Below are 20,153 nucleotides of genomic sequence, written 5' to 3' on the forward strand. Positions count from 1 at the left end.
CCATCCGGGACCCCCCGAGTGGCGGGACGCCGCCGCGCTGCCCGCTGGGGGTTGTAGTTTCTCTCTCTTCCTCTCTCTTTAGGCAGCCATTCCTGTCAGAGTTGAATCCCTTCGAGAGTAAGAAGGAAAGATACGAATTTCTACACCTGACCAATGAGGTTTTTTTATATATATATATTTGAAACGCATTCAATGTTGTATTGTAGGGAAGGCGGCAACCAATTCAAGCAGAGCAAGCTCTCGCACACCAAAAAATAGATTTGCATTTATATAGCGCCTTGCACGACCACTGGTTTCTCAAAGAGCTTTATTACAGCTAATTAAGTACTCGAGGTGTAGTCACTAGTAATGTGCAGCAGCCAATTCATGCACAGCAAGCTCTGACTCTCCCCCCAACACACAGAAACACAACAAAACTAGATTAGCATTTATATAGCATCTTTCACAAGACTGGTCGATTTCAAGCAGTTTACACCCAATGAAGTGCTCCTGAAGTGTAATCGCACTTGCAATGTGGCCGCCAATCTGCACACAGCAAGCTCCCAAAAACGGTAATGTGATCCTGGCCATGATCATGTTTTTCTCAATGTTGGTGGAGGGATAAATATTGGGGAGCACACCTGGGATAACTCCCTTGCTGTTCTTCAAAATAGTAGGTTCTTATTGTTACATCTCATCTGAAAGACAGCACCTCCAAAGTGCAGTACAGCTTCAGCACTGCACTGGAGTGTCAGCTTTGATTTTTATGCTCAAGTCCTGGAGGGGACTTGAACCCAGAGCTTTGTGGCTCAGAGGTAAGGGTGCTAACAACTGCAACGTGGCTGTGATGAGATAAAAATGTTGTAACCCTTATGGTTTCTATCCATGTAGCAGAAAACCTACCCATTAAAGAGCTGGCATCAGTATAATGGATCGAATGGCCTGCTTCTGAGCTGTACAGTTCTATTAAGTAGTCTGAAAGGCAAATCCTAAATAAACAGGAGGCTGATACTGAGGGAAGTTTCTGTACATTAGAAACATAGAAAATAGAAGCAGGAGTAAGTAATTTGGCCCTTCAAACAGGCTCCGCCATTCAATATGATCATGGCTGATCCTCTATCTCAACACCATACTCCCGTTCTCTCCCCATACCCTTTGATGCCTTTAGAGTACAAACATCTACCTATTTCCTTCTTAAATATATTCAGTGACTTGGCCTCCACAGCTGTCTGTGATAGAGAATCCCACAGGTTCACCACTTTCTGAGTGAAGATATTTCTCCTTATCTCAGTCCTAAATGGCCTACCCCATATCCTGAGTTTGTGACCCCTTGTTCTAGACGCCCCAGCCAGGGGAAACATCATCCCTGCAGCCAGTCTGTCCAGCCCTGTCAGAATTTTATACGTTTCAATGAGTTCCCCTCTCATTTTTCTAAACTCCAGTGAATACAGGCCCAATCTCTCCTCATACGACAATCCTGCCTTCCAAGGAATCAGTCTGGTGAACATTTGCTGCACTCCCTCTATGGCAAGCATATCCTTTCTTAGGTAAGGAAACAAAAACTCCACACAATATTCCAGGTGTGGTCTCACCAAGGTCCTGTATAGCTGCAGTAAGATATCCTTGATCTTGTACCCAAGTCATCTTGCAATGAAGGCCAACATACCATTTGCCTTCTTAACTGCTTGCTGCACCTGCATACTTTCTTTCAGGACTGGTGTACAAAGATATCCAGGTCCATTTGTACATCAACATTTCCCAATCTATCACCATTTAAATAATACTCTGCCATTCTGGTTTCCTACCAAAGTGGACAACTTTACACTTATCCACATTATACTGCATCTGCCATTTATTTGCCCACTCACTCAACTTGTCTAAATCACCTTGAAGACTCTTAACACCCTCCTCACCACTCACGTTCCCATGGGGTTTTGTGTTGTCAGCAAACTTAGAAATATTACATTTGGTTCCCTCATCCAAATCATTGATATATATTGTGAATAGCTGGGGCCCAAGCACTGATCCATGCAGTACCCAACTAGTCATTGCCTGCCATTCCGAAAAAGACCCATTTGTTCCTACTTTCTGTTTCCTGTCTGCTAACCAATTCTCAATCCAAGCCAATATGTTACCCTCAATCCCATGTGCTTTAATTTTATGCACTAACGTCTTATGTGGGACTTTAAAAGCTTTCTGAAAATCGAAATACACTACATCCACTGCTTCTCCCTTATCTATTCTGCTAGCTACATCCTCAAAAAGCTCCAGTAGGTTTGTCAAACATGATTTCCCTTTCATAAATTCATGTTGACTTTGTCTAATCCCATTGATATTTTCTAAGTGTCTTGTTATAACATCCTTTATAATAGACTCTAGCAATTTCCCTACTACTGAGGTTAGGCTAACCGGTCTGTTTCCTCCCTCTCTCATTTTTTAAATAGTGGGGTTACTTTTGCCATCCTCCAATCTGCTGGGACTGTTCCAGCATCTACAGAATTTTGGAAGATGACAACCAACGCATCCACTATTTCCATGGCCACCTCCTTTAGTACCCTGGGATGTAGATTACCAAGCCCTGGGGATTTATTGGTTTTCAATCCCGTTAATTTCTCCAGCACTGTTTTTTAGTAATACTAATTCCCTTCAATTCCTCCTTCTCACTAGACCCTTGATTCCCTGGTATTTCTGGGACATTATTTGCATCTTCCTCCGTGAACTGCGAAAGTAGATGTTTAATTGCTCTGCCATTTCCTTGTTGTCTATTATAAATCCTCCTGTTTTGGACTGTAAGGGACCTCCAATTGTCTTCACCAATCTTTTTCTTCTTATATACTTATAGAAGCTTTTACAGTCCTCTTTTATGTTCCTTGCAAGTTTACTCTCATACTCTATTTTTCCCCTCTTAATCAATCTCTTGGTCCTCCTTTGCTGAATTCTAAACTGCTCCCAATCCTCAGGCTTGTTACTTTTTCCAGCAACTTTAATGACTCCCCTTTGGATCTAATACTATCCTTAATTTCTTTTGTTAGCCATGGTTGGGCCACTTTTCCTGTTGTGTTTTTGCGCCAGAAAGGAATATATAACTGTTGCAATGCATACATTCATTCCTTAAATATTAGCCATTGCCTATCCACTTTCATACCTTTTAATGAAGTTCCCCAATTTATCTTAGCCAATTCATGCCTCATACCTTCGTAGTTTCCTTTGTTTAGATTTAGGGCTCTAGTTTCGGATTGGACTACTTCACTTTCCTAAGGAAGAATTCTATCATGTTGTGGCCACTGTTCCCTAAAGGACCCCGCACAAAAGATTATTAATTAACCTTTCTCATTGCACAAAACCAAATCTAGGATAGCCTGTTCCCGCATCTAACTAGTCTAAAAAAAAAACCATCTCATACACACTCCAGGAATCCATCCGCCACGGTATTATTGCTAATTTGGTTTGCCCAATCGATATGTAGATTAAAATCACTCATGATCACTGTAGCATCCTTGTTAATCTCTAATTTCCTGTTTAGTACTGTCCCCCACCTTACTGCTACTGTTTGGAGGCCTATAGACAACTCCCACTAATGTTTTCCACCCCTTGTTGCTTCTTAGCTCCACCCAGACTGATTCTACATCTAGATTTTCTGAGTCAATATCCTTTCTCACTATTGCACTGATTTCATCCTTAACTAACCATGCCATGCCACCTTCTTTTCCTTTTTGCCTGTCCTTCCTAAATAACGAATTCCCTTGGATATTCATTTCCCAGCCTTGGTCACCCTGCAGCCATGTCCCTGAAATCGCGATCATACCATACCCATTTACATCTATTTATGCTGTTAATTCGTCTACCTTATTGCAAATGCTCCATGCATTCAGATACAGTGCCTTTAGACTTGTCTTTTTAACATTTTTACACATTTTTTTTGCACTATGGTCCTATTTGCTGCTAGCCCCTGATTGCTCTGCCTTCCACTGTTGCTTTTTACTTTTCTGTCTTTCATTCCTATCTTTGTTTCTCTCTCTTGTGTCTCCCCACTCAGGTTCCCATCCCCCTGCCACTCAGGTTTAAACCCTCCCTCACAATACTAGCAAATACCCCTGCTAGGATATTGGTCCCGGTCCTGCTGGAGAGCAACCCGTCCAGCTTGTACAGGTCCCACCTTCCCCAGAATCGGTCCTAATACCTCAGGAATCTAAATCCCTCCCTCCTACACCATCTCTCCAACCACGCATTTATCTGGTCTATTCTCCTATTCCTAGCTAGCATGTGCCACTGGGAGTAATCCTGAGACCTTTGAGGTCCTGCTTTTTAATTTATTTCCTAGATTCCTATATTCTGCTTTCAGGACCTCATTCCTCTTTTTACCTATGTCGTTGGTACCGAGGCTGTTCACCCTCCCCCTTCAGAATATCCTGCAGCCGCTCAGTGAAAGCCTTAACCCTGGCACCAGGGAGGCAACATACCATCCTGGTGTCACATCGGCAGCAGCAGAAACATCTATCTGTTCCCCTTACGATAGAATCCCCTATCACTATTGCTCTCCCACTCATTTTTTCTTCCCCCCCACCCCATGCAGCCATGGACTTGGCTCTCGCTGTATTCCCCTGAGAAACCATCTCCCCCAGCAATTTCCAAAACGGAAAATCTGTTAGAGAGGGAGATGGGCCCAGGGGACTCCTGCACTCCCTGTCTAGTCCTTTCATTCTGTCTGGTGGTCACTCATTCCCTTTCTGTGTGTGCACTCTTTACCTGCACCGTGACCACCTCACTGTATGTGCTATCCACGAAGATCTCATTGGCAGATGCTTGTAAATCTCTGGTTCCTGCTTCTTGGGTAAGGCCACATTATCACGGTGTGAAACATAATTGTTCTTCCTGCATTCAATGGATTGAAAAATCGGGCAGGTTTTGGTCCTGGCAACTGATACGCTGTGCTAAGCTTTTGCCCAGGCAGCAAAGTGAAATTACCCAGTGGTAATTGAAACTGACACTCAGTGCTTAAAGCTCAAATTGGCATCACATTATCCAGCACCAATGTCCCTTACTATGTTTTGTATATCTAAATATATATATAATATATATGTAGAGAGAGAACACAACTACAGACGAAGCGAAACAAAATGCACTTATATAGCACTTTTCACAACCTCAGGATGTGCCAAGTTGCCTTTAGAGCCAATGAAGTGCTTCTCAAGTGTAGTCATTGTTGTAATGCAGTAAATGTGGCAGCCAATTTGTGCACAGCAAGCTCCCACGAAGCAACGTGACAGTGATCAGATAATCTTTTTTTAGTAATATTGATTGAGGGATAAATATTTGTTCAACACTCCCCTGCTCATCTTCAAAGTCGTGCCATGGGATCTTTATGTCCACCTGAGAGGGCAAATGGGGCTGGGGTTTTACATCTCTTCCAAAAGATGGCACATAATTGTACAGCCCAACCTGGGACACCAGCAACTCATGATTTCATTTGATATTTTCCCTTTTATCTGACCTATGTTTTATTGTTAATCCCCCTTATAGGTTCTTTATTAAGGACACCTATGTCACCCTAATTAGCAATTAAAGAAATTCAGAAGGAGTCTGGCCATTCAGACCATGGTGCCTCCATGAGCTCATCATAGTTCTGCTTTTTGTTCCCCTTTGCAATTCCCTTTTGAAATTTACTATTGATTGTGCTTCCAGTTCCCTTTCAGGCAGTGCATTCCTGATCATAGTAACTCACTGTGTAGGGAGAACAATCCCAATTTCTCTAGTCTCTGGAATTATCCCCCTCAACCTCTCTAGCTCTCTCATCCCTCCTTCAAGATCTTTCTAAAACCTATCTTTTTAACCAAACCTTTGGTTATCTATTCTGATATCTTCTTATGTGATTTCATGTCAAATTTTGTTTGATAATGCTGTTGTGAAGCACTTTGGGATGTTTTACTACCATACCATATTGTTCAAGACAAGTACGGCAGCCTCAAATGAACAATACACTACAACTACATTAAAGGTGCTATATAAATGCAACTTGATGTTATTCGTGTGGTTTAGGCCCCGTGATATTGCAGCATGTTTGATTGAATAAAGAAAAGAAGGCAGCTGACAGAAGGTCGATTTAGCACTGCTATCAGGAAGTGTTTTGTGTTGTGAACTTGAATCCATTTCTCAGCCTAGTTATAAACCAATACAGCCAGGAGGAAGTTGAGAATCTGAGGCCCAGGAGTGAGGGTGTGTTAGTCCTTTGCAAATCTCCAGCCTGGAGCAAGCCCTCCAGAGCATGTGGCTGCAGCTGAAGGGAGAGAGAGACAGAGAGATTTCATCATCACTGGGCAGGGAAGGAACTCATTTATTTTCTTGTATTTTATTTGCAGAAATATAGAGAGAAGGGCTGAGAGAAAGAGTTAAATTGGCAAGTAACTAAGGTAAGACAGCTCTTAGTTGTTTTAAGATTGCTTCTTAGAATACTGTAACCGAGAAATTAGAATATCTACTTTTCTGCTTTGTTATTGGACAAATTAGATGTTCATTGCTCTATTTTCTTTGCTGCTCTAATGCCTCTGATATAAAAAATTAAATTGGTTTGTTTTACTTTGCTTCATTCACACTTAGATCATTACTGCATTTAAGTTTGCCTGCATGGGACACTTCATGGACATGATCCGCCAAATTGTAGATATCACGAGGGACATCAAAAACTTTGATCCATCAAAGCATTAGGTGTACATGGTGTAAAAAATATGGGTTTTTATATATTTTTCCTTGTACTACAAATTTTAGTGACTGTACTTTATAAATGTTTGTGTGGGTTTTTGGTAAGCAAAGAGTTAACTGTTGGGTTGTGTTCTAATGGGAGATTACTGATTAGGTTAGGCGTAAACAAAGGATGTCACGCAATGATTAGGGATAACTTTGTATGAACTAGACATTTATAGAGACATAACTAAGAAGTTAGAACAATTCAGAATTATGAAATAGCAATTAGAACAGTTTAAAACGATTTGAGACTGCCTTAGAATGTGCAGTTTAACAATAAGAAATAGAAAAGGGGGATTTGAAATGACTAGACTTTGCATATTTTTGATTGTATTGCCAAACTCAGATTGTAATTGTGTTTCCAAAGAACAGTGTAGGCTCCAAAGTATCTGCATGCCTTAGACTTGTTAATTGTAGTTTAGGATGTAGCTGGTGACGAGGATGGGATAGGATTGAACAGAAGAGATCAAGTTAGAAAGAAATCAGCACTGTACCTCGCCCAGTGATTGTAAGTAGAAAGCTCCATTAGGATTGAAGAAGTTATCCTCTCTCAAAACGCCACAATTTGGGAGAATTGATCCTTTTGAATCAGCCACAGATGATTGGTCTCAATACGTAGAACGCCTTATGTTCTTTTTTCAAGCGAACAAGATTACAGGGGAAGAGAAGAGGCGAGTGATCCTCTTGAGTACTTGTGGGAGCAAAACCTACAGCTTGATTCAAAGTTTTATGGCACCCAGTGCCACAGATTTGAAGAATTTTGATGAGTTGGTGGACCTTGTGAAGGGTCACTTTCAACCCAAGCCCTTAGTCACAATGTACAGGTTCAGGTTTAATTTGCAAAGTAGAGCCCCGGGTGAGACAATTGCGTGCTATGTGGCAAACTTGAAGCAGTTAACGGAACGTTGTGAGTTCGGTACGACTCTGAACGACATGCTCAGAGATCGTTTAGTATGTGCTGTGAAAGAGGACACTATTCAGAAAAGATTATTGTCCAAAGTGAATCTGGATTTCAAGAAGGTGTTAGAGATAGCGTTGGTCATGGAAAGCTCAGTAAAAGATTCAAAAGCAATACAGGGTGTGTAAAATGGCACTGTCCTCCACATCAGGTGGGAAACCTCAGCCAAAAGAGGTACGAGAAAGCAAGACTCTGCCAAGAAGTGGGAAACAGCCCTCGTTAGCTGAAGAATAAAGAAAAATAATTTAGCAGCAAAATCAAAGAATAATTTTATTAGAGGTGGAAACAATCAGTTTTTTAGCAATTGGCAGTTTAAAAAAATCGAATGCTACTATTGTCATAGGAATGGGCATTTGATGGGGCAATGCAAGGAAAGAGCCAAACGGGCTTGCAAACAAAAGAAGAAGCCCAATGAAGTCTACAGTGTAGAAAAGCCTGAAACAACAAATTCAGGCATTTACTCATTGTTTAACCTGAAAGTTGGAAAGACAGAACCAATATTTGTCACAGTGAAGGTAAATGGCAAACCTGTTAAAATGGAAATGGACATGGGAGCTTCCACTACAGTAATTGGGAAACATACCTTAAGATATTTGAATAACAGTGAACATCAATTAAGTTTAGAAGAAACAGATGCCAAGCTAAAAACATATACGGGTGAAGACATTCAGGTAAAAGATATAAGCAGAGTAACTGTCCATTCTGGAAGCCAATCGTCAAAGCTACCCTTGATGCTGGTAGCAGGTGAAGGGCCAAGCCTCCTCGGCAAAATTGGTTAAAGGAGATTAAGTTAGAATGGTTTGAAATTTTCCAGTTGAGAGCAAGTGGGCTACCAGAGCTACTTAGAAAGTACGCCACCATCTTTAAGGATGAGCTGGGGAAAATCCAAGGCCTGCAGGCCAAGATTCATGTGCATCTGGAAGCAACCCCTCACTTCATGAAGGCGAGACTGGTGCTATAAGCCCTGCGAGAAAAAGTTCACATTGAACTGAACAGACTAGAGAAACTGGGCGTTATACAACCCGTTCAGTTCTCAGAATGGGCAGCACCCATCATCCCTGTCCTCAAACCCGACCAAAGCGTCCGAATTTGTAGAGACTGCAAACTGACAGTTAATAAAGTAGCTAAGCTAGACAGGCACCCCATTCCAAAAATCAAAGGCCTGTATGCCAAGCTGGCAGGAGAGACAACATACGCAAAGCTTGACATGCTTATCAACAACTACAGTTGGATAATGCCTCCCAGGAATTTGTCACAATTAATACCCACAAAGGGTTGTACCAATATACATGATTGCCTTTCAGTGGCTCCTCCGCTTGTGCCATCTTTCAGAGAACAATGGAAAGCTAACTGCAGGGACTGCCCCAGATTGTAGTCTATTTAGATGATGTATTGGTGACGTGATTCACTGAAAAAGAGCATCTGGCAAACTTAGAAGTCTTCTAAGTTTTCTAAACATTTCTTGCAAGCTGGAGTGTGTTTAAAAAAAGAAAAATGCACATTCCAAGCAAGGGAGGTCATCTATTTGGGTCACCGGGTAGATTCACAGGGCCTCCACCCGGTTGAGGAGAAAGTGAGAGCCATTACAGAGGCATCTGCGCCAAAGAACGCCTCAGAGCTCAAATCATTCCTAAGAATGATCAACTATTATAGACATTTCTTACCCAATTTGTCTACAGTGCTGGCCCCCCTGCATTCTCTATTCAAAAAGAACCAACGTTGATCTTGGGAGGTGCCCCAGAAAGAAGCTTTCATAAAGGTGAAACAATTGTTGCTCTTGTCCACTATTAGTGCATTATGACCAGACGAAATAACAGGTGCTGATATGTGATGCATTTCCCTACGGAGTTGGAGCAGTGCTCTCTCATCAGATGGACAACGGCACAGAATGGCCAATAGATTACGTGTAAGAACACTCATCACAGCAAGAAAGGGATATTCACAGATGGAAAAAGAAGGCCTGTCCATCATCTTTGGTGTCAAGGAATTTCACCAGTACGTACATGGCCGCCATTTTACAATCGTTTCAGACCACAAACCATTGCTAGGATTGTTTAGTGAGGTCAAGGCTATACCACCCATAGCCTCAGCATGAATACAACAAAGGGCTTTAATTATGGCAGCATACGAATACACTTTCGTACAAAGGCCTGGCAATGAAATCGCAAACACTGACACCCTTAGTCGTTTGTCTTTACAAAAAAATGATGAGCACGTCCCAGTTCCACAGGAACTTGTTTTACTGTTAAATTTTAGATTCCTCACCGGCATGTGCTCAACAGATCAGAGACTGTACAAGTCGGGACCCGGTCCTATCTCAAGTACGAGATCAATTGCTACATGGTTGGTTACAGCAGCCCATATCTGACAAAATGAAACCGTACTTCAACAGAAGACATGAAATAACCAGTCAGGATGGCAACTTATTGTGGGGAGCACGAGTGATAGTTCCTCCAAAGGGAACAGAACCACTTTTAATTGAACTACACAGTGCCCATCCAGGAATTTCCCGAATGAAGCCCATTGCACACAGCTATTTATGGTGGCCTGGGATGGATGGCGAAATTGAGTTTAGTAAAGCACTGTGTGCAATGTCAGCAACTGCAGAAGTTGCTGGTGACAGCTTCATTACACCCATGGGAGTGGCCAGGTAGACCCTGGGTGCGGTTACACATTGACTACATTGGGCCGTTCCTGGAAACAATGTTTCTGCTCATTGTCGATGCCCATTCAAAATGGTTGGACGTACATGAGGTGAAGTCACCAACGTCGGCTACTACAATTGTGAAACTACGTCAGAGTTTTGCCATTCACGGACTACCAGAAGCAGTCATTTCTGATAACGGCACGGCATTTACGAGTGCTGAGTTTCAATGGTTTATCAGCCTCAATGGTATCGCTCATGTGAAACCTACACTGTACCACCCTTCCTCAAACGGACTGGCCAGAAGGGCAGTTTAATGTTCAAGGCAGGCAAAAAAGTTAACTGGTGATTTCTTGGCAATCAAATTAACACACTTTCTTTTTCATTACAGGACTACCCCTCACACAACAACAGGTGTCACACCTGCGGAGTTATTGTTGAAACACCGTCTCAGGACGAGATTGAGCTTAACAATGCCAAATTTAGAGGGGAAGGTGAAAAGGAGTCAGGGAAGCCAGAAAACTAGACACGACTGGCATAGTTGCAAGAGGAAATTTACCATGGGAGAGCTGGTATACGTGAAAAATTTTGGAGAAGGACCAAAGTGGTTACCGGGTGAAATAAGTGTAGTGGCCAGACCTCTATCCTACCATGTGGAGCTGGGAGGTCAGATCATCCATAAACATGTGGACCATTTAAGGAAGAGAGAGACAAATCACCAAGATTTGGTTCCACCAGTGACCGTGACCGGGTCTGCATTTCCTGTTGCGGATACTCAACCCAGTATGACATGTCTGATGTTCTTGTAAGAGTTGAGGATACAGAACTGCAAGTGCCCACCGAAGCACCTGATGTTCAAGCAACTCCGGAAAAGGAGGTCCCTGACAAAGAATCTGAAGTTGTGGAGCTGCAACATTCCACATGTACAGGAAACCACCTGGAAGACTGAACTTGTAAATTCCTTATCCAGTGTAAATATTATGTTGTCTTGAAAAATATGTACTTTTAAATACAGTGCCCATCCAGGAATTTCCCGAATGAAGACCATAGCACACAACTATTTATGGCGGCCTGGGATGGATGGCAAAATAGAGAGCTTAGTAAAGCACTGTTTGCAAAGTCAGCAACTGCAAAAGTTGCCAGTTACTGCTCCATTACACCCATGGGAGACCCTGGGTGCAGTTAATATGTATAGCCGAGTTAAAGGGGGAGGAATGTAGTAATTATGATTTTATTTAGTGTGCAATGTACCTTTAAGAATAATACTTGTTAGACAAGATCACATGATCTGTAGTAACCAATAGGATAGTAGCGTGAGCTACCTCAGTAGTCAGTGTAGATATAGAGTTAGAGTTGAAAGCACACGTGCAGTTGCTGCTAAGTATATTGTAAATAAACTGAATGTTTCCACCCAAGAAGTGTCTGCAGATCAACTCTATCAATAGTAGTACAATTCGGCCACCATACAACACACAGGTAAATCTCAAAGATGAGAGGAAAAATTATCTTCACTGAAAGGGTCAAGTCGAGGAGATTTTTAAATCTTAGCATTTATTCTTATATTAAAAGCATTTTGTATAATTGACTGGAAATATACATATGAACGTACAAATCAGGAGTAGAGGTAGGCCATTTGGCCCCTCAAACCTGCTCCGCCATTCAATAAAGATCATGACTGATCTGATTGTGGCCTCAACACCTCTATCCTGACATGTGAATCTAAAATGCGTTCTGTAAAACTGAATATAATTTGATTTGCCTAAGTTTTGTTCTTCCTCTCTGCCACAGAGACCCATCAGGAGATCGAGAGTCGTTGGAGCAGCGGTTTGAGAGTCAGGGTGCCAAGGGTTATCAACACCGGTGTTGAAACAGACTGCAGTGATGACACTTTCCGCTGCAGAGATCTGATGAGAATGAAGAGAGCGCTGAAAGATGCAAATACAGTGAGGTTGCATGTTCTCTAGATATCTAGATTCTAATTTGCAACTTGTCATTGAGAGCTAAAATGAAAGCATCTGATGGCTGTGATGCCACATTTTCTAAATGCCTATTTCTCCTCTCTAGAAGAAAATGTTTGCTCAAATGAAGGAGGCCTGGGACTGTCACCTCGTGGCCACCATGAGAGAGATGATGGCGGAAAGGGACAATGAGGGACCATATGACACAAAAGCTGACACCAGCTTCGGGGCTCCAGAAGCAAGTGGAAGAAGCGAGTCCCTCAGGATCGCAGGAGGTGGTTGAGGACCCCCCACCCCCAATACCCAATCACGGCTTCGAAAGAGGGACAAGAAGATCTCAAAGCTGCAACAGAAAGTTGAGAGCCTGATGGAGGAGGGGGCAGCTCTGCGGCAGAAGTTGGAGCTGCTTGAGGCTCAGAATATAAAGCCTCAGAATCGGGTAATTCATTTATTTGTGTATTGTTCGCATCTCCTTCTTTGGCTCAAGCAGCGTCAATTGGGAAACAGATGTGTAAATTTGCATTGGCACAGTGTCCTCACAGAATGGCACTAATGATTTTCCATCATTGCAGTAAGCATCAGCTGCAGGAGCCCACACAACATCGAAGCAAAATCAACCCCAAATGTTTCCAATCCTTTGAGGAACAACCAGCAAACTGCACATCCCAATAGATGGCAAGGTAATAATCTTAAATGATTTTCAGAGTATTGCCTGAATTGTGGCTTTGAGCACAATTGCTCGTAGAATTAGACCAATATGACAGCACTGACTGCAGTGTTAAGCATGCCTAGTGCCAATTCACTGGCACTGAACTATAATAATCAAATGAAATATGTGATATTTTCCTAGTATTTCAGACGTGCAATACTGATCTGTCCCTCATTTCGCTTACAGGTACAATTGTTCGTTGGGGTTGAGATCCCAGAGCAACTATGGAATTCTGTCCACAGCAAGAGGACAAATTCTTTATTTGTTAAGTCCCTGGCTGTTGGCATCTGGGGCTCTGAGATGCCCTGGGAGAGGTCGGTCTGCGGGAGAGTGTGCCCACGCTTCGTGAACAATGGGGCTGCTGCAGAGCCAACACTTTCGCCACTAAAGTTGAATGCTGTCAAAGGTATCCGCTTAAATGCACATCTTAATACAAATTGTTGTTGTCTTCTTTGTTCCGTGTCTCTGATCAGCTTTTTTTTTATCTCTCACTTGTCTGTTATTGGATATCCATTTCGTGCTGTGACTAAAGGCTTAAATAAATCCTTGCTTAATCCTTTCCCCCTCCCTACCCGCCAGCATGCTTCATCTGGCAGCTCCACACCCAGGGGCTAAGTGCGGAGGCTGTGACAAAATAAATTAAGAAGATAAATAAGTATATTTCAGATAAAATTCAAGCCCTCAACAAAAAAATGATCCTTTGAAATGAATTTAGCAGAAAATAAAGTTTATTAATTAAAATTAACTTTAATTGTGTTTTCCTTTTGAAACTTACATCTATGGTTAATGTCTCTTTGAACTTCACTAGTTATTCACAATTGAACACATCGTCATGCTGATGCACAAGGCCATAATTTGTTGGCGATTGTGTTTGTTATATATTTCCCATTCACAAGTTGGGCTCAACTGGAATAAGCGAAAAACAACAGGTGACTGGAAGAACCAAAGCCAATTGGTGACAACTGGTGTTGACTGTTGCCAAGTGGACCTGATTTCCGGTTGGCAACTAAGTACCTGTTCTGATTGAACTTTTCTTTTTGCTCTGGGGTGGTACTGGGTCTCAAATAACGGATGAGTAACAGTGAGACTTCACAGTGAGACTTTTGATTTCAATGCGTAATGAGGAGTTATGTGTAGCATGATGCTTTTACACTTAGATTGTTGGTCCTATTAGTCAACAACTTGCATTCATAAAGCACCTTTAATGTAGAAAATTGTCCCAAGACACTGCACAGAACATGATCATACAGCATTAGCACTAAGCCAAAGAAGGAGGAGGTTACTAAAAACATCTTCTTTCCAAACTGTTTTGATACCTTGATCAGCGCAGCCCAAATCATATTAATTGTTAACCTGCTTTGCGGGATAGGTCTTTATTTTGTACCGCTATTAATTAATATTATATTTTAGTATATATATTATGGTATTTGAACTTTTAACGGAAGGAAGTCACGTGTTAAAAAGGAATACTCTGCAATTCTCCCGTGAATTAATTGGGGAGGGAAGATTTACTTCAAGAACGCAGCAGGAAAATAGAGGATAAGTCAAAAAGCGATTAGACATGGAAGACACTAGTGTTACTGACAAACCAACTGTTTCAGCACAGACACGTTTCCACATACCACAGTAAAGTGAATGGGAGCCATTTTGTGTATCAAGTTAAAATGAAGCTAAAAATACACAGAAAGCTTATGAATGTGTACATGTTTTACTTTTTATAGTCGTGAGCAGTCAAAATTGAAGAAATGTCTAAGGAGCAAGATTTATAAATCCTAAATAGTGACATAGATTTCTTGGGGAGGCAGTGGCATAGTGGTATTATCACTGGACTAGTAATCCAGAGAACCGGGGTAATGCTCTGTGGACCCGGGTTTGAATCCCACCATAGCAGATGGTGAAATTTGAATCCAATAAAAAAAAAAATCTGGAACTAAAAGTCTGATATGACCACAAAACCATTGCTGATTGTCATAAAGACCCATCTGGTTCACTAATGTCCTTACCTGTTCTGGCCTAGATGTGACTCCAGACTCACAGAAATGTGGTTGACTCTTAGAAATGCCCTCGGAACAAGGGCAATCCCCTCTCCCCTCCCCCACCCCACAAAATGAGTGAGAGGGGTTAAATTGGGAAACCCAAGCCCAACGTGCCACTGTGCCTTCATCCGGTTTAACTGCAGAGGGTTTGTGAGCATTCAGATATGCTCAGCTCCTCAAACTTGAGGAGCTATTTGGATTTAATGCCTGGTGGCCCAGCTAAAGAGAGGCAGAAACTGTCGGATCCTACTTTTGCAGCAATTGTTATGGAATAAGAGTACTTCCCCTCACCAGCCCTTCAAGTAAACCTTCTGCCACAATCTGTTTCCCATGCCCCCCCCCCCCCGACTATCAGACAATAACATGCCCCCACGATCTCTTAAACTATCCTCACTGCCATGCTACTAGCCACCTTGCCCCCATTTCCCTGATGTCAGCAATCCTACATTTTATTTGCACACAAATATTTAAATCTTTTTGCAACACGTGTTTTTTTGAAGCAATTTCAGTTATTGACGATCATTTCTTGTATGCTGAGCACACAAGAAACAGTTTTGCATAAAGATAGTAAAAACTAAATGCTTATTTTCCAATCCTCAATAGTACTGTAAGTGTTATTTGCCAAAGGTAAATCTACACTCGCTATGGACCAAAGCCTCACTTTACGTGCAAAATAAGGGATAATATGTTGTAGGATGAGCAGGATGTCAAGAAGCATCACTAAGCAATTGTGGGAAGCCTGTTCTGCCATCTTAATAGGACTTCTGCACACTCCTTATCTTCCTGTTCCAAATTCCAGGACCTGGAATTAGAATATTAAGTTACAGACTAGTCCGTCTGAAGAATATTGCTGAGTTCAGTTATCTCAAGTGTGGTAACAGTCAGGTCATAAAAATTGGGCAAAGCATCCTTTAGCTACATATAAAAATATGTGGATTGATAGAATCGTAGCATCTACAGCACAAAGAGAGGCAATTTGGCCCATTGTTTCTGTGCTGGCTCTCTGAAAGAGTTCTGCCCTATGTCCCATTCCTCTATTCTTTCTGATGAATTTTACTTTTAAAATCTTTAACCGCTTCCCTTAGAAAAGCTGTTATGCATTCTGCTTTCTGTTTCTGGTAGGGTTTTCTATATTCTAACAATCCGTGGTATTTTTAAAAATCTCCTAACCTCTCCCATTATTTTTTTTGTCCGAATGACCTTAATTTTTTTTCCCCTCAAGTTACCGATATATCAACCAGCTAAACCTTATCGTTCTAGATTATTAATCAATGGTCTCTGCAGATCTGTAGGCATGGGGTTAGACTTGGGTATGGCGTCTTTCACTATCAAATAGCCACCAGGACTCACTCTAAAGGCTTTCTTGTGAAGATTGGCTGCTTGAATTAAGTATTGAGACACTTCTGTGCTTGGGAACCATTCCCCAGAATGTGTTACTGACAGAACAGAAATCTACTACCTATGCAGCACTATGGTCATAAGGTGTCAGCTGTAGCTCAGTGCAACAGTTGCCTCAACATTGGAAGGTTGTGGGTTCAAGAGTCATTACAGAACTTAAGGTCAAAAGCTAGGCTAATACTGAAGTGCAGTATTGAGGGTGTGGCTGAACTGTTGGAGGTGCTGTCTTTCAAATGAGATGTCTAACTGAAGCTCCATCTGTCCTCTCAGGTGGATGTTAAAAATACCATGACAGTATTTGAAGAAGTACACAGGGGGAGTTCTTCCTGATGTCCTAGCCAATATTTATCCCTCAGCCAACATATCTTGAAAAAAGATTGTCTGGTTATTGTGGTGCACATATTAGCTGCTGTGTTTCCTACATTACAACAGCAGATTCAAAAGTACTCCACTGAATGTAAAACAGTTTGAGACATCCTGCAGTCATGGAAGGCATTATATGAACACAAGTTCTTCCTCCTATAATGGCTAAAATACTACACTGCTACCCAAAAATTTAGTCCTTTTGTATGTTTCGGAGTTTAAATGTGCACCTTCGAGGTAATGTTTGCTGTAGCAGCCGATGTTTTACGTTACGTACAAGGGAAAAGTACTGGTAGTGAGCCTGAGGAGACTAGAGGATCTTTTACAGAAGGATATATCTGCACAGGATCAGTTACTGGGCTTGGAGCAGTTCAGACTGTGTTTGACAGTTTTGGCCAGCCACAGTTGACCTCACTGATGTCTGCCAAGTGCTCCCAAGAACCTTAATTCCCAGTCCTCAATGGAGCCATTAATACCGGTCCCCAGTGAAGGTCAGTGCAGAATTAGTTTCTATGCCATCGACTTTTAGTGTTGCACAATCGATAATGCCTATTTCATTTAAGTGCAGAAGTTTATTTAACTTCTACATGAATGAGATATTTATATATATATATATATATATATTTTATACAGAGACACAGGATTTAGGAGCATTCCATAAGCTAATTGAAATACAGTATTGTTAAGAATGAATAAAGAGGGTTTGATTCAAGATGGATGAATTCATAATTCTGTAAGCTTTCTTGATACAGTGTTACGGATGTAGATTTTAAAACTAGGACGTTTAAATATAGCAGTTAGTCACCCCAACAAGTGTCACTTGTGGAAATAAAAGCAGAAAATGCTGAGAACACCCTGCTGATCAGGTAGAAGCTGTGGAGAGATAATCAGAGTTAATGTTTCAGGGCAATGACCTTTTATCAAAACTGGAAGAGAGACAAACGGCTTTTAAGCAAGTTCAAAGTGTGAAATAGGAACAAAAAGGATGGAGGACACGAGCAATTGAATTACAAAGGTGATGATGATGCAAGGCAAAAAGAAGTAATAATGAGACAAATATAGAAACATGTCTGATGAAATGTCATCTACCTGAAACATTGGGTGGAATCATACCAGATTAGCAATAAGTGCAGTAGCGGGTGGGTAAAACAACATTTTACCTGCCGGCCGTAATGTCAGCTTTTCATGCCGTATCGTCCCGAACCCGCCACATTAATTATGCATTCCCTGGAAACACGCCGTTTCCATGGCAGGCAGCCTCTCATTTGCTTGCTACGCCATCATCTCGCTGCTTCATCACACCGACGCCACATTTAAAGTCCAGCCACACACACACCTCTCAGGTGGGCTTCCAGCTCACGACTGTTGCAAAGAAGACATGGCCCCGAAAGGCAAGACGACTGCAGGCCCCAGGTTCAATGAAATGTCCCTTGAATGCCTTTTGGATGCAGTGGAGGCACGGCGCGATGTCGTCTACCCCTGCTCTGGCCGCAGGATGGGCAGCGACATCAGTAATCTGGTTTGGGAGGCGGTGGCAGTGATGGTCAGTGCCAACGCCCTACAAAAGGGGACAGCCACCCAGTGCCGCAAAAGGATGAATGATCTCCTCTGTTCCGCAAAGGTAAGTCACTCTTCTCATCATTCCTAACTCACACACTCACAAATCCAGCACACATCCACAGGGCCCTCACTCACTGCCAGTTCAAGGGACATCACTATTTACTTTCTCACACATACCTTCATTGTCCGCATCCCATCCATTGGACCACTCACCACCCACATATGCCAGGCATACTTATCATCTGGCCTGGCAGGCATCCTGCTTACACTCTCTCCATCTCTATTTATGCAGGACAAACTGGCACACAAGAGGGAGAGGTCACAGACTGGCAGAGGAATGTCTGAAATCTAGGTCCTCATGGACTTTGAAAACAAAGTCATCCAGCTGGCCAGCGAGGATCTGGACCATTCTTGTGCTGACAGTGAGGTCAGCGGTGCTCTACCAAGAGGATCCAACAGTGCGACATCCATTAGACAATCAAGCTGTGAGTGATGTGTCCTGTTTCACAGGCCACTGCTATGCACTAATTATCTCTCCTTGCTTTCGCAGGCACATCTGCCAAACAGCCAACGGAGTCCACAACCAAGGGCCTCCGATCAAGCCCTGAAGAAACCTCCACAATGTTACTGTGTACTCACCTCCAAGTTCCCCTCAAAGTGCAGCCTGCCAAGTGCACACCTTATATTATACCATTGTGAAACACGTTGGCATGCAATCACGCCAGCAAAGGCAGATGATCCAGCGGGGGTGTCGGTGGGCTAGCCTTAAAATGATATGCTGATTTATTACAATGAGGTTGCCGACGTCCGATGGCGGGAAGCGCGGCCCTCCATCGACGAGCTGAGCGGATGATTGCAAACTGGTTTCACGATGCCGTGAAGGCAAGTTTTTGCCTTCTCACCATATTGTCTGCTCACACCACCGAACATACCCGACACCAGTGGGCACAGACGATTCCGCCCATTTACCCTGTTTCTCGCCACAGACGCTGCCTGACTTACTGAGTATTTCCAGTATTTAAGCATGGAAAATGTGGCTAAGATGAGCCAGGCTTACCTGGCCTAGGAATGTGCTGCAAGAAAGGCAGGTAGATCCCAAGGGATATGGGCTACCCACTGACAGGCGATCCCCTCCTCCCCAAGCATCAGCCCAAGACTCCTCCACACCCCGTGACTCTGGTGCAGCCATCCTCCATCACGATTGAATCTATAATACATTAATGTCTGAGCAAATAGTGCAGCATATGGATGCCACAATGTGCTTTTAAGTAAATGCCCTCAATATAAGCCACTTTGATTTTAATTGAAGTTATATTATGCCAGTTTTTGATATCTAGGAGTTCCACAGCCAAGGGACCTTTTAAAGCCATGATTGTCTTGAAACAGAAGCAGCAATGTAGTTCATGAGCTATTGGAATGAGTAGAGCCAGAGCTGCTGTTTTTAACTGAGAGGCACAGGAAGAGAGTCTGGGAGTTCCTCATATGTTCAGAACTTGTTTAATGAGATTAGTGCTTAATTAGAACATGTGACTGCTGCCCACTAATTCCAAAAATATCTATATACATTTATAAATGTTTTCTTTTACCGATGTTTAAACCTTAGAGATCCTTAAGCCTTGCAGTTGTGGATGACATTAAGGAAATGGGAATTGACAGGGGAGCATGCAGACCACGTTGCATGAAGAACACGAAGTACATTTTGTTTCCATTAAAAAGCAAAAAGTAACTAACTGGGAGTAAATGAAACTTGGCGATTCTATGGGCAACATTTTTCCCCCCGTTGGGGGCGGGGGGTAGTGCAGGAGTGGGC

At 42.4% G+C, this 20,153-nt stretch overlaps 1 long non-coding RNA gene across 1 annotated transcript; it reads left to right on the forward strand.

The window, feature by feature from the left end:
* The first annotated feature begins 23 nt into the window (after positions 1-23).
* On the forward strand, positions 24-13,723 carry LOC144688946 (uncharacterized). The gene is made up of 6 exons (XR_013578516.1): positions 24-158; positions 6,336-6,386; positions 12,108-12,262; positions 12,384-12,716; positions 12,850-12,957; positions 13,173-13,723. It is a non-coding gene; the product is annotated as an uncharacterized LOC144688946 (long non-coding RNA).
* Positions 13,724-20,153: the final 6,430 nt, after the last annotated feature.

Source organism: Cetorhinus maximus, chromosome 13 (genome assembly GCF_964194155.1).
Source record: "Cetorhinus maximus chromosome 13, sCetMax3.hap1.1, whole genome shotgun sequence".
Classification (NCBI taxonomy): domain Eukaryota; kingdom Metazoa; phylum Chordata; class Chondrichthyes; order Lamniformes; family Cetorhinidae; genus Cetorhinus; species Cetorhinus maximus.